At 44.3% G+C, this 15,292-nt stretch overlaps 2 long non-coding RNA genes across 26 annotated transcripts; one reads left to right on the top strand and one right to left on the bottom strand.

Moving 5' to 3' along the window:
• Positions 1-2,866: 2,866 nt before the first annotated feature.
• On the top strand, positions 2,867-8,937 carry LOC127911456 (uncharacterized). The gene is made up of 3 exons (XR_008078613.1): positions 2,867-2,951; positions 5,174-5,349; positions 8,760-8,937. It is a non-coding gene; the product is annotated as an uncharacterized LOC127911456 (long non-coding RNA).
• On the bottom strand, positions 2,871-9,719 carry LOC127911455 (uncharacterized). 25 transcript variants are annotated; one of them, XR_008078600.1, is made up of 9 exons: positions 9,659-9,719; positions 8,962-9,069; positions 8,628-8,753; positions 5,368-5,469; positions 5,176-5,283; positions 3,776-3,877; positions 3,584-3,691; positions 3,290-3,373; positions 2,937-3,038 (listed from the first exon to the last, which is right to left on the bottom strand). It is a non-coding gene; the product is annotated as an uncharacterized LOC127911455 (long non-coding RNA). The 25 variants fall into 25 exon arrangements; XR_008078605.1 differs by lacking the exon at positions 9,659-9,719 and adding an exon at positions 5,302-5,343 and having other exon boundaries at positions 5,176-5,259; positions 5,386-5,469; positions 8,962-9,353; XR_008078597.1 differs by lacking the exons at positions 2,937-3,038; positions 9,659-9,719 and adding an exon at positions 2,871-2,911 and having other exon boundaries at positions 8,962-9,255.
• Positions 9,720-15,292: the final 5,573 nt, after the last annotated feature.

A 15,292-nucleotide genomic window follows, 5' to 3' on the forward strand; every position in this document is an offset into this window, starting at 1 on the left:
CCTGGTTGCTTCCGTGGATCGCTCTGGATGGGAGTCTGTTAGATGACTGAATGGAATGTAAATGTTGAGCGGCTTCACAGCAAGTAGATTGTATGATTTAAAATGTTAAAATACAGTAATACTCTAATCACAAGAGATCCACCCGAACACACTGTTGTCCATTGCATGAAGCCATGAAGCCAGACAATACATTGGTATGTTTCACCCTCTAACTAAGAGACAGACGGTGAGAGGATGAAAGCAAGCACCACACCAGTGAGTGCATGTCTCTGCCCAGTCATGTGAGAAGCTAGTGTGAGTGGTGTTCATTACACACAGTTCAACTCATTATAGCCACTGTGGGAGATAGGAGGAATTTACAGACAGCCTCACTGGCTTTCAAAAAAGGGAGATGAGACATGACTGAAATAGCTAAATACATTTTGCTCTCCATTCACAGCAGAAAAGGAATCCACAGGTTACAGAGGTATGAGGACATTGCCATCTGTTCAATAAAATGTTTTTGGACTGAGATATGTTAGAAATGTTCTAGTAGTGGATTACTCCTATACTTCTCCTATAGAGAAGATCCTCTACTGTTCATCATCATGAAGCAGCTACCTGGATGAGGCAGGGTGACCATTTTGTGGTAGAAGTCTCACTAACTATCAGTTATTTTTATGGTGGGAAAAGGAGATGGCAAGAGCAGTTTGAGAATCAAGCCAGGGCCTGTATCAAGCATCTCAGAGTAGGAGTGGTGATTTAAGATCAGTTTTCCCTTTTAGATCACAATACATGTGATTATTAGTACAGGAAGGACTAGATGCTAGATTAGCACTCCTCTTCTGAGATTGCATGCAGCCCCTTCAAGCCAGTGTGGTGTTCGGGACCACCTAAAGCAAGAGCTGATTCAAGACCGGAGCAAATCGATTCCGAGTCAACACCAAGACCGAGTCAACAACATCTGGATTATTCAGACATTTGAAATAGTGACAAAATGCAAGGCCTAAGGATTTATAAAATAATAATAATGGTAATGATGTTATTATTTTCAATTATGTTTTGATTTAATCTGCTCAGTCTTTGTTGGAAAGGCAAGGGTTGACACTGAAGAGAAAAAAAATATCCAATCAGGATTTTTATTTGGTGTTCTCTAGGGAGATAAATCTAGCTAGCTATGTCATCCATTGGCTAGGCCATCAGAAGCTAGATAGAAGGCATCTGCCATTCAACTGTAGGGAAAACTTTTTGAATGACAGTGGAATCAACAAATCACATTTTTAACTTGTAAATGGGTGGGACCGTTGTTACAAAAAAACGTATGGAAACTTCTGCCTTTTCAAAGGCCAACAGGTTACTGCGCAATAGCAAGCAGTAGTCTTCCCATGGTCTAGCTAGCGATCTTTTGTTGTTGGCTAGTTTGCAGCAGCTGCAGCAGGTGTTATCGAAGAGGATGTTATTGCTATTTTGTTAGTACTCCCTTTTCAAGAATAACTTCCAACAAGAAGTTATATTTCAAACGATCATCACCTGGTGAGTGGAACTGTGTTTTTTTTATCGCAGCACTTGCTTTGAAAATAACCTGTGAGTGTGAAACATTGTTGCATTTATAGTGGAACTGACATCATTTTAGCAACACAAAATCTTATTAAATTCTGTTCATATACACCCCCAGGAAGAATATGACACTTACATTTTTTTTAAAAATCTGACAAGAGACCACTTCGATATGGTCTTTTTTACATTTTCATAAACTGAGAATGTTTGGGAATTACATATACTAAGGCATTTGTGAAAGTTCTCTAGCAATATAGAATTGTAGCCTCCTTGTCCATCTGCAGCTTGTCCCAACCAAGCACCCGAGCTAACTGGCTAACTGGTTGGCCTGCTTGCTAGTTAGCTACTTCCAGACACAAACAAGAGAACGCCTCACTCTGACAACTCTACTCGCTGTAGCAGAGCTGGTTACTGACACCGGTCACATTCAGCGGGTGTTGCGTGTTCTTAAATTCGTCAGTTGTTCTGCACTCTGGCACACTCAGACGAGAGTCCTCTGAAATCAGAGTAGATAGCCAGAGTGAATTTGCAAATACAAGAGACTGGATAACAGGCGTTCTTGCTAGCCAACCAAATAACACCTGCATCACTATCTGTGTATAGCCACCGAAAAATGATATGTGGTAGGAAAATCACTCACCCACTCCTCCAATAGCATGACATGACATCCTCGTAGCAGCTAGTAAGCGTTAGAAAGCGTAAACTCAAATTTAGCCAAAAAGTTCCCAAACGGCCTGCCCAGTGAAGAAAATGTGCCCTGTGTGAAAAATTCAGTTTTTTCTCTTATGAGATTTCCTATAAATTGTTCAGATTTTCACTCTCAAAATCACCAGTTGGCACACTCTTGCTGCCTGGAGATATTCTACTGAAATTAGGTTATGTGCAGCGCACATGTGCTTTGCGATTGTGTGGCCTAATTTGTGCATGATTTCTCTATTGTACTACCTAATTGATAAGTCGTATACCTCCAATACACTATTTTGATACGCATCACTAGGGATTAAGAAGTGGGTATACGGACTATGTTGGATACCTGCGTATAGCCTCCACTACACCACTGGCCCGATGTGATTCACAAAAAGTGCACTCTCCTACATACAGTAAGTACACTCGTATTACAGTTGCTTTCCTTTCAGAATCACGAACCTGTCACACACTGAAGAACTATAGGTTCACCACTGTAATAACCTGTCACACACTGAAGACATATAGGTTCACCACTGTACTAACCTGTCACACACTGAAGGTCCTATAGGTTCACCACTGTACTAACCTGTCACACACTGAAGGTCTATAGGTTCAGCACTGTACTAACCTGTCACACACTGAAGACATATAGGTTCACCACTGTACTAACCTGTCACACACTGAAGACCTATAGGTTCACCACTGTACTAACCTGTCACACACTGAAGGTCCTATAGGTTCACCACTGTACTAACCTGTCACACACTAAAGACCTATAGGTTCACCACTGTACTAACCTGTCACACACTAAAGACCTATAGGTTCACCACTGTACTAACCTGTCACATACTGAAGACCTATAGGTTCACCACTGTACTAACCTGTCACACACTAAAACCTATAGGTTCACCACTGTACTAACCTGTCACACACTAAAGACCTATAGGTTCACCACTGTACTAACCTGTCACATACTGAAGACCTATAGGTTCACCACTGTACTAACCTGTCACACACTAAAGACCTATAGGTTCACCACTGTACTAACCTGTCACATACTGAAGACCTATAGGTTCACCACTGTACTAACCTGTCACACACTAAAGACCTATAGGTTCACCACTGTACTAACCTGTCACACACTAAAGACCTATAGGTTCACCACTGTACTAACCTGTCACATACTGAAGACCTATAGGTTCACCACTGTACTAACCTGTCACACACTAAAGACCTATAGGTTCACCACTGTACTAACCTGTCACATACTGAAGACCTATAGGTTCACCACTGTACTAACCTGTCACACACTAAAGACCTATAGGTTCACCACTGTACTAACCTGTCACATACTGAAGACCTATAGGTTCACCACTGTACTAACCTGTCACACACTAAAGACCTATAGGTTCACCACTGTACTAACCTGTCACACACTAAAGACCTATAGGTTCACCACTGTACTAACCTGTCACATACTGAAGACCTATAGGTTCACCACTGTACTAACCTGTCACACACTAAAGACCTATAGGTTCACCACTGTACAAACCTGTCACACACTGAAGACCTATAGGTTCACCACTGTACTAACCTGTCACACACTAAAGACCTATAGGTTCACCACTGTACTAACCTGTCACACACTAAAGACCTATAGGTTCACCACTGTACTAACCTGTCACATACTGAAGATCTATAGGTTCACCACTGTACAAACCTGTCACACACTGAAGGTCCTATAGGTTCACCACTGTACTAACCTGTCACACACTGAAGGTCCTATAGGTTCACCACTGTACTAAACTGTCACACACTGAAGACCTATAGGTTCACCACTGTACTAACCTGTCACACACTGAAGGTCCTATAGGTTCACCACTGTCCTAATGTCACACACTGAAGACCTATAGGTTCACCACTGTACTAACCTGTCACACACTGAAGGTCCTATAGGTTCACCACTGTACTAACCTGTCACACACTGAAGACCTATAGGTTCACCACTGTACTAACCTGTCACACACTGAAGGTCCTATAGGTTCACTACTGTACTAATGTCACACACTGAAGACCTATAGGTTCACCACTGTACTAACCCGTCACACACTGAAGGTCCTATAGGTTCACCACTGTCCTAATGTCACACACTGAAGAACTATAGGTTCACCACTGTACTAACCTGTCACACACTGAAGACCTATAGGTTCACTACTGTACTAATGTCACACACCGAAGACCTATAGGTTCACCACTGTACTAACCTGTCACACACTGAAGGTCTATAGGTTCACTATACTAACCTGTCACACACTGAAGGTCCTATAGGTTCACCACTGTACTAACCTGTCACACACTGAAGACCTATAGGTTCACTATACTAACCTGTCACACACTGAAGGTCCTATAGGTTCACCACTGTACTAACCTGTCACACACTGAAGGTCCTATAGGTTCACCACTGTACTAACCTGTCACACACTGAAGGCCTATAGGTTCACTATACTAACCTGTCACACACTGAAGGTCCTATAGGTTCACCACTGTACTAACCTGTCACACACTGAAGGTCCTATAGGTTCACCACTGTACTAACCTGTCACACACTGAAGGTCCTATAGGTTCACCACTGTACTAACCTGTCACACACTGAAGGTCTATAGGTTCACTACTGTACTAAACTGTCACACACTGAAGACCTATAGGTTCACTACTGTACTAACCTGTCACACACTGAAGACCTATAGGTTCACCACTGTCCTAAACTGTCACACACTGAAGACCTATAGGTTCACTACTGTACTAACCCGTCACACACTGAAGGTCCTATAGGTTCACCACTGTACTAAACTGTCACACACTGAAGACCTATAGGTTCACTACTGTACTAACCTGTCACACACTGAAGACCTATAGGTTCACCACTGTACTAACCTGTCACATACTGAAGACCTATAGGTTCACCACTGTACTAACCTGTCACACACTAAAGACCTATAGGTTCACCACTGTACTAACCTGTCACACACTAAAGACCTATAGGTTCACCACTGTACTAACCTGTCACATACTGAAGACCTATAGGTTCACCACTGTACTAACCTGTCACACACTAAAGACCTATAGGTTCACCACTGTACAAACCTGTCACACACTGAAGACCTATAGGTTCACCACTGTACTAACCTGTCACACACTAAAGACCTATAGGTTCACCACTGTACTAACCTGTCACACACTAAAGACCTATAGGTTCACCACTGTACTAACCTGTCACATACTGAAGATCTATAGGTTCACCACTGTACAAACCTGTCACACACTGAAGGTCCTATAGGTTCACCACTGTACTAACCTGTCACACACTGAAGGTCCTATAGGTTCACCACTGTACTAAACTGTCACACACTGAAGACCTATAGGTTCACCACTGTACTAACCTGTCACACACTGAAGGTCCTATAGGTTCACCACTGTCCTAATGTCACACACTGAAGACCTATAGGTTCACCACTGTACTAACCTGTCACACACTGAAGGTCCTATAGGTTCACCACTGTACTAACCTGTCACACACTGAAGACCTATAGGTTCACCACTGTACTAACCTGTCACACACTGAAGGTCCTATAGGTTCACTACTGTACTAATGTCACACACTGAAGACCTATAGGTTCACCACTGTACTAACCCGTCACACACTGAAGGTCCTATAGGTTCACCACTGTCCTAATGTCACACACTGAAGAACTATAGGTTCACCACTGTACTAACCTGTCACACACTGAAGACCTATAGGTTCACTACTGTACTAATGTCACACACCGAAGACCTATAGGTTCACCACTGTACTAACCTGTCACACACTGAAGGTCTATAGGTTCACTATACTAACCTGTCACACACTGAAGGTCCTATAGGTTCACCACTGTACTAACCTGTCACACACTGAAGACCTATAGGTTCACTATACTAACCTGTCACACACTGAAGGTCCTATAGGTTCACCACTGTACTAACCTGTCACACACTGAAGGTCCTATAGGTTCACCACTGTACTAACCTGTCACACACTGAAGGCCTATAGGTTCACTATACTAACCTGTCACACACTGAAGGTCCTATAGGTTCACCACTGTACTAACCTGTCACACACTGAAGGTCCTATAGGTTCACCACTGTACTAACCTGTCACACACTGAAGGTCTATAGGTTCACTACTGTACTAAACTGTCACACACTGAAGACCTATAGGTTCACTACTGTACTAACCTGTCACACACTGAAGACCTATAGGTTCACACACTGTCACACACTGAAGGTCCTATAGGTTCACCACTGTCCTAAACTGTCACACGAAGACCTATAGGTTCACTACTGTACTAACCCGTCACACACTGAAGGTCCTATAGGTTCACCACTGTACTAAACTGTCACACACTGAAGACCTAGGTTCACACTGTACTAACCTGTCACACACTGAAGACCTATAGGTTCACTACTGTACTAACCCGTCACACACTGAAGGTCCTATAGGTTCACCACTGTCCTAATGTCACACACTGAAGAACTATAGGTTCACCACTGTACTAACCTGTCACACACTGAAGACCTATAGGTTCACTACTGTACTAATGTCACACACCGAAGACCTATAGGTTCACCACTGTACTAACCTGTCACACACTGAAGGTCTATAGGTTCACTCTACTAACCTGTCACACACTGAAGGTTCTATAGGTTCACTACTGTACTAATGTCACACACTGAAGACCTATAGGTTCACCACTGTACTAACCCGTCACACACTGAAGGTCCTATAGGTTCACCACTGTCCTAATGTCACACACTGAAGAACTATAGGTTCACCACTGTACTAACCTGTCACACACTGAAGACCTATAGGTTCACTACTGTACTAATGTCACACACCGAAGACCTATAGGTTCACCACTGTACTAACCTGTCACACACTGAAGGTCTATAGGTTCACTATACTAACCTGTCACACACTGAAGGTCCTATAGGTTCACCACTGTACTAACCTGTCACACACTGAAGACCTATAGGTTCACTATACTAACCTGTCACACACTGAAGGTCCTATAGGTTCACCACTGTACTAACCTGTCACACACTGAAGGTCCTATAGGTTCACCACTGTACTAACCTGTCACACACTGAAGGCCTATAGGTTCACTATACTAACCTGTCACACACTGAAGGTCCTATAGGTTCACCACTGTACTAACCTGTCACACACTGAAGGTCCTATAGGTTCACCACTGTACTAACCTGTCACACACTGAAGGTCCTATAGGTTCACCACTGTACTAACCTGTCACACACTGAAGGTCTATAGGTTCACTACTGTACTAAACTGTCACACACTGAAGACCTATAGGTTCACTACTGTACTAACCTGTCACACACTGAAGACCTATAGGTTCACTACTGTACTAACCCGTCACACACTGAAGGTCCTATAGGTTCACCACTGTCCTAAACTGTCACACACTGAAGACCTATAGGTTCACTACTGTACTAACCCGTCACACACTGAAGGTCCTATAGGTTCACCACTGTACTAAACTGTCACACACTGAAGACCTATAGGTTCACTACTGTACTAACCTGTCACACACTGAAGACCTATAGGTTCACTACTGTACTAACCCGTCACACACTGAAGGTCCTATAGGTTCACCACTGTCCTAATGTCACACACTGAAGAACTATAGGTTCACCACTGTACTAACCTGTCACACACTGAAGACCTATAGGTTCACTACTGTACTAATGTCACACACCGAAGACCTATAGGTTCACCACTGTACTAACCTGTCACACACTGAAGGTCTATAGGTTCACTCTACTAACCTGTCACACACTGAAGGTCCTATAGGTTCACCACTGTACTAACCTGTCACACACTGAAGACCTATAGGTTCACTACTGTACTAACCTGTCACACACTGAAGACCTATAGGTTCACCACTCTACTAACCTGTCACACACTGAAGGTCCTATAGGTTCACCACTGTACTAACCTGTCACACACTGAAGACCTATAGGTTCACCACTGTACTAACCTGTCACACACTGAAGACCTATAGGTTCACTACTGTACTAACCTGTCACATACTGAAGACCTATAGGTTCACCACTGTACTAACCTGTCACATACTGAAGACCTATAGGTTCACTACTGTACTAACCTGTCACACACTGAAGACCTATAGGTTCACCACTGTACTAACCTGTCACATACTGAAGACCTATAGGTTCACTACTGTACTAACCTGTCACATACTGAAGACCTATAGGTTCACCACTGTACTAACCTGTCACACACTGAAGACCTATAGGTTCACCACTGTACTAACCTGTCACACACTGAAGACCTATAGGTTCACCACTGTACTAACCTGTCACACACTGAAGACCTATAGGTTCACCACTGTACTAACCTGTCACACACTGAAGGCCTATAGGTTCACCACTGTACTAACCTGTCACACACTGAAGGCCTATAGGTTCACCACTGTACTAACCTGTCACACTAAAGACCTATAGGTTCACCACTGTACTAACCTGTCACACACTGAAGACCTATAGGTTCACCACTGTACTAACCTGTCACACACTGAAGACCTATAGGTTCACCACTGTACTAACCTGTCACACACTGAAGACCTATAGGTTCACCACTGTAATAACCTGTCACACACTGAAGACCTATAGGTTCACCACTGTACTAACCTGTCACACACTGAAGGCCTATAGGTTCACCACTGTACTAACCTGTCACACACTGAAGGCCTATAGGTTCACCACTGTACTAACCTGTCACACACTAAAGACCCATAGGTTCACCACTGTACTAACCTGTCACACACTGAAGACCTATAGGTTCACCACTGTACTAACCTGTCACACACTGAAGACCTATAGGTTCACCACTGTACTAACCTGTCACACACTGAAGACCTATAGGTTCACCACTGTAATAACCTGTCACACACTGAAGACCTATAGGTTCACCACTGTACTAACCTGTCACACACTGAAGACCTATAGGTTCACCACTATACTAACCTGTCACACACTGAAGACCTATAGGTTCACCACTATACTAACCTGTCACGCACTGAAGACCTATAGGTTCACCACTGTACTAACCTGTCACACACTGAAGACCTATAGGTTCACCACTGTACTAACCTGTCACACACTGAAGGTCCTATAGGTTCACCACTGTACTAACCTGTCACACACTGAAGACCTATAGGTTCACCACTGTACTAACCTGTCACACACTGAAGACCTATAGGTTCACCACTGTAATAACCTGTCACACACTGAAGACCTATAGGTTCACCACTGTAATAACCTGTCACACACTGAAGACCTATAGGTTCACCACTGTAATAACCTGTCACACACTGAAGGCCTATAGGTTCACCACTGTACTAACCTGTCACACACTGAAGACCTATAGGTTCACCACTGAGCAAACATGTCTATAATAGATATTAAGGCTGTTAAGATACTGTATTAATGTTTCAAGAACAGAGTTTATATATATTGCCTGGTGAAGCAGTTTTATGAGCTTTTTAATGATTTTTTTTTACTCTGCTGGTCTTAGCTGGTGTCCTCACTGTCCTCACTATCGGAGACTGAGTTAAGACCAAGTACAAATGTATCCAACACCGAGGCAAGTGAGACCGGACTCGAGCTACAACAGTGCTACACGCTCTGCAGTGTTAGAAGAAGCTCCTCTCTAACGGAACAGAAACAGTGTGTCTCTGTGGCTTCACCACTGATTCTGTAACACAATCAATGAGACGGTAATTGAAATATGCACAATGATACCTCAGCAATTTTAGTTCCCGCTAAGTTGATTACATTTCTACATCTGTACACGCTGAGGGGACAGGGATAGAGAAAGAGCGAAATTGGTTTGCTCGCGCATTAAGCTCACTTTAATATATTTGAAATGAGTTTGGTGTAAAAATCCGCCTCAGTCTCAATCCCCTGCTGCTGCAGTGAACCAAGCTGCTGGAGAGGAAGAGCATCCCTCGTATAAAGAGGAGAGCATATTGCTTGACGTTCGCAGGATGATAACAGAGGCAAAGCCAGTTTGCATTGCTAATTAGGGCTTGCATGGAACTAGCCATTAACACATTACAGCCCTCTTTTCACTCGGAGTCCTATGATAACACCCTCCTTATGTATCGTGTATAGGCCTAACCTCAAATCACATACACCCCCATGCTATGATGACGCACAACATAAACAATTGATTTCTAATACGCCCCCCTCTCTCTGCAAGTTCATGAGCCAAATGTCCCCTCCCCTTTCCGAAATTCAAAAGATGTGAACACCTGCAAAATTGTGATTTGTCCAAATGATCACTGACAAAACATCTGTGCTCCGGAACAAACTTAATTTTTAGCCAGAGCATCCCACAGTCTGTGGACAGATGCTACGATACCAGATATGCTTGGTGCGTCGCTCCATGAGAGAGATCACATGGGTTACAACACCGTTTCCAGTGCTACATCAGCTTCCCATCCAGCATTCGAGGAAGTGCTTAGTTACACGTACGGGTCTTCATTCTAAGGTTAAGCATAGCCAGTAGCCAGTAGCGCTCGATACATGAAAGACAGACATTGTCATCTACAGCACAGATAATCTTGTTTTAAATGTCTGCTTGTGTCTTATTTCCTCCTAGATCCCATTCCAGGGCTGGTTAATAGGTGAAATGACGCCAGATGTTCCCCCTTGTCAGATACCTCGGCCCCCAGACGATGGCTGAGCACTGCAAACAGCAAAACTGGGCTGACGAGCCCTCCCTCCCTCCCTCCCTCCCTCAGCCAACCTCATTTATTATCCTACACTACAGACACAGGCCTAAATACATAATGCCCTTTTCCATAATATATGGTTCTGTATGGGCCACAACTTTGTACAGCATGGGGAAGAGACAAAAGCCATTATTTCTTACATTAAAACACCGGTGTTTCATAGCAGCATGAAGGTCATACAGCAGTAGTTAAAGTAAAATTGGGTCCAGAGAATGCTCGGGTTGCCATTGCCCACCATGCTCGGGCACCCAGCTGGTAATCCTCAGCCCAGCACAGTAAATACTTTGGGAGTAAAGTAAATACTTTACTTTCTGCTCTTGCTCACTGTGTCCCTGTTCCCCCCTGAAACCACCATGGGCCAATTCATGTAGATGCATTCATGATATGCACACATCTGTTTATGGCAATAACATTTCGCAATTGGGGGTGATCCCAGAGAAGAGTGTGCCTCATAGATCATTACTTAACTGTGTGGCCCCGGCCCCTGTCTCCACCAGGCCCATTAATAGAATCCTGCCAATCTCCCCCATCCATCGCTGCTTCCCCTGCCTTCTCGTCCCTCTGTTCTCCTGCCTTCTCACTTTGGATCACAAACGTTTTAATCCATACTTTCAAGTGATATCCTCTGGGTCCACATTATACATTGTGTTGTGCATGTCTGTTAACCAAAAATAAATTCTATTAAATTCAATCCCTTCTCATCCTCCCATCTCCTACAGCAAACGCCCCTCCGCACCTCAACAAAAAACACTCGTGCCTCTTTTGTTCTTGCAGCGTTGCAGTGTCTTGCATTATCAGAGACACATTGCAGGCTTTCGGAGGAGAGATCAGTCTTCAGCAACGTTTGTGTCCATAAAACGATGTCTTCGGAGACTTGTGGCGAACACGGTACTCGCGGGTTCCCATAAGCAGCTTCAAAAAAGCCAGAGCGAAAGGTCAAGAGTGAGACCCACCAACTCAGCCACAGAAATGCTTGTGCCCGACTACCAAGAACAAATCACGGTAGTGAGGAGCGGCGAGAAGAAGACAGGAAGCTCATGTTCAGCCGGTGTGACCGAGGATAAGAAATATACACGATGAGTTTCGCGTTGCAAAAAGAGAGGCCAACACATGAGCTGTATTCAACCATCGGAGAGATTCACTTGAATACAGTACTTTATACAAATATACAGTCAAATACAAATATACAGTCAAATATACAGCTCCGCCGTGTCCACACAAAGAATCACACTGTGCAATTTTCCACTGTGCCGTTTCACGTATGTGATCCGTGACATTGTACAGGCATGTAAGATAATGTTGATCAGGTGATGGCGAGCTAATTGAAAATATACCTGCCAGCATTGCGAATACAGCACACAATTAATCACCATATTCCGGGTCATGTGGGGAGGCTAAAATCGTTAACTAATGTAAGACAATAAATCCTACCCAGTTACTAGAGTGGTTAATTGCCAGTTGTGTTAAGGAGAGAGCTGGGATGGTAGAAGGGCACCACCACACTACACACACACAATCCTCCATGAGGGAACAGACCTCCACCTCCCCACATCCCCTTCTCGCTGCCCTCTTCCTCTCTCACCCTCTGATTCCCCCCCCACCCTCTCACCCTCTGATTCACCCCCCCCATCCTTCAGTTCTTTCTGTGTTGTGGTGGTGGTGGCTCATTTGTGCCACCCCCTCTCCTCTCCCCCTAGTCTGGTCCCTCCATCCTCACTGTCCATCTCCCCAGCCAGCTCTCTGTGTTTTTCTCCCTGGTAGCAGCACAGCATTAGCCCTTATTTGCACCGCCCCCACTCTCCTCCCCTCTCCCTGGTCTGGTGTCGCCCTGCAGCAGGGGGCCCGTGCATCCGGCCCAGCTGATTAATAGAAGTCAGACTTTCTTTCGGTTCCCGGGGGATCCGTTTTGCACTGGTTCCCAACGTAGGCTTGATTACCAACAACGACGAGACGGCCTACAGGGAGGAGGTGAGGGCCCTCGGAGTGTGGTGTCAGGAAAATAACCTCACACTCAACGTCAACAAAACTAAGGAGATGATTGTGGACTTCAGGAAACAGCAGAGGGAACACCCCCCTATCCACATTGATGGAACAGTAGTGGAGAGGGTCGTAAGTTTTAAGTTCCTCGGCATACACATCACAGACAAAGTGAATTGGTCCACCCACACAGACAGCATCGTGAAAAAGGCGCAGCAGCGCCTCTTCAACCTCAGGAGGCTGAAGAAATTTGGCTTGTCACCAAAAGCACTCACAAACTTCTACAGATGCACAATCGAGAGCATCCTGTCGGGCTGTATCACCGCCTGGTACGGCAACTGCTCCGCCCACAACCGTAAGGCTCTCCAGAGGGTAGTGAGGTCTGCACAACGCATCACCGGGGGCAAACTACCTGCCCTCCAGGACACCTACACCACCCGATGTCACAGGAAGGCCATAAAGATCATCAAGGACAACAACCACCCGAGCCACTGCCTGTTCACCCCGCTATCATCCAGAAGGCGAGGTCAGTACAGGTGCATCAAAGCTGGGACCGAGAGACTGAAAAACAGCTTCTATCTCAAGGCCATCAGACTGTTAAACAGCCACCACTAACATTGAGTGGCTGCTGCCAACACACTGACTCAACTCCAGCCACTTTAATAATGGGAATTGATGGGAAATTATGTAAAATATATCACTAGCCACTTTAAACAATGCTACCTAATATAATGTTTACATTACATTATTCATCTCATATGTATATGTATATACTGTACTCTATATCATCTACTGCATCTTTATGTAATACATGTATCACTAGCCACTTTAAACAATGCTACCTAATATAATGTTTACATACCCTACATTATTCATCTCATATGTATATGTATATACTGTACTCTATATCATCTAATGCATCTTTATGTAATACATGTATCACTAGCCACTTTAACTATGCCACTTTGTTTACATGCTCATCTCATATGTATATACTGCACTCAATACCATGTACTGTATCTTGCCTATGCCGCTCTGTACCATCACTCACTCATATATCTTTATGTACATATTCTTATCCCCTTACACTTGTGTCTATAAGGTAGTAGTTTTGGAATTGTTAGCTAGATTACTTGTTGGTTATTACTGCATTGTCGGAACTAGAAGCACAAGCATTTCGCTACACTCGCATTAACATCTGCTAACCATGTGTATGTGACAAATAAAATGTGATTTGATTTGATTTGATTTGAAACGTTTGGACCTCTCAGTATGATGGTGTGTGAGGGAGCTGTGGTGACCGAGTGGGGGTGTCCGCCTGCAGACAGGAGGGAGCACAGGGGGCCAATGGGGAATGGAGGATGGCTGGGCTGGGGAAGACCCGTGCCTGGTGTTGGGGCCCTACTCTTGGGGCTGCTGGGCCTTTAGCCTGGAGGCAGTCAGGCAGAGAGGCAGAGAGGGAAAACACTGGGCTTTACTAATGCTTCTGTCAACAAGGACCTAACTGTACTCCTCTGGCTAACAGACCAAAGACCAGCACAGGAGCAGTACAGCAAGGAGTGTCTTTATGACTGGGTCATAAAGAGTCTATGGGGAATCACCCGGCTCAAGCACTGATAAAACAACACACACAGTTCATTTGTTTTCAATGCTTTTTTTATTTTATTTACTGACCGTGGCCCAAGAGACTCATAGTTGGCACTCGGGCTAATTAATTGACCTTATTTTGAGTGTGAGAAATGTTCAAACACGGAAGTGCAGGTTTCCAATTTGAGGCCCACTGGGAAACAAATTGATCTGTCAACGCAAATTGCTCTCTGTCACTGGCGGGGAAAGGGGTGGGGTGGGGGGGGGGGTGATATGAACAAATGCACTCCATTTTCAACCGGGTTACTTCATCCATAGAGATCGGCTTTAAAATACGACTCACCATCATGGACGGTAATTGGATTTAGAATTTTAAAAACCCTACACATTGATTATTAAGGCCATTAGATCAGCTCGCGAGAAAATTGGGCAGAACCTAGTATCACCATGTCAGGCAATCAAGAATGTGCCTTAGGTAAAGTGGGGAATTGAAATATGCCAATGTCAACGACACATGACTGGGCAAATCCATCGTGTTGATCTGTTTGATAAAACTCCCCCCAGCACTGTGAGAAGCTTGATTTCTCTCTTATTCCTGTGAGAGGCCTTGACGTTTTCACTTTCAAGGCCTCTTG

The sequence above is a fragment of the Oncorhynchus keta genome, chromosome 24 (genome assembly GCF_023373465.1).
Source record: "Oncorhynchus keta strain PuntledgeMale-10-30-2019 chromosome 24, Oket_V2, whole genome shotgun sequence".
Taxonomy (NCBI): domain Eukaryota; kingdom Metazoa; phylum Chordata; class Actinopteri; order Salmoniformes; family Salmonidae; genus Oncorhynchus; species Oncorhynchus keta.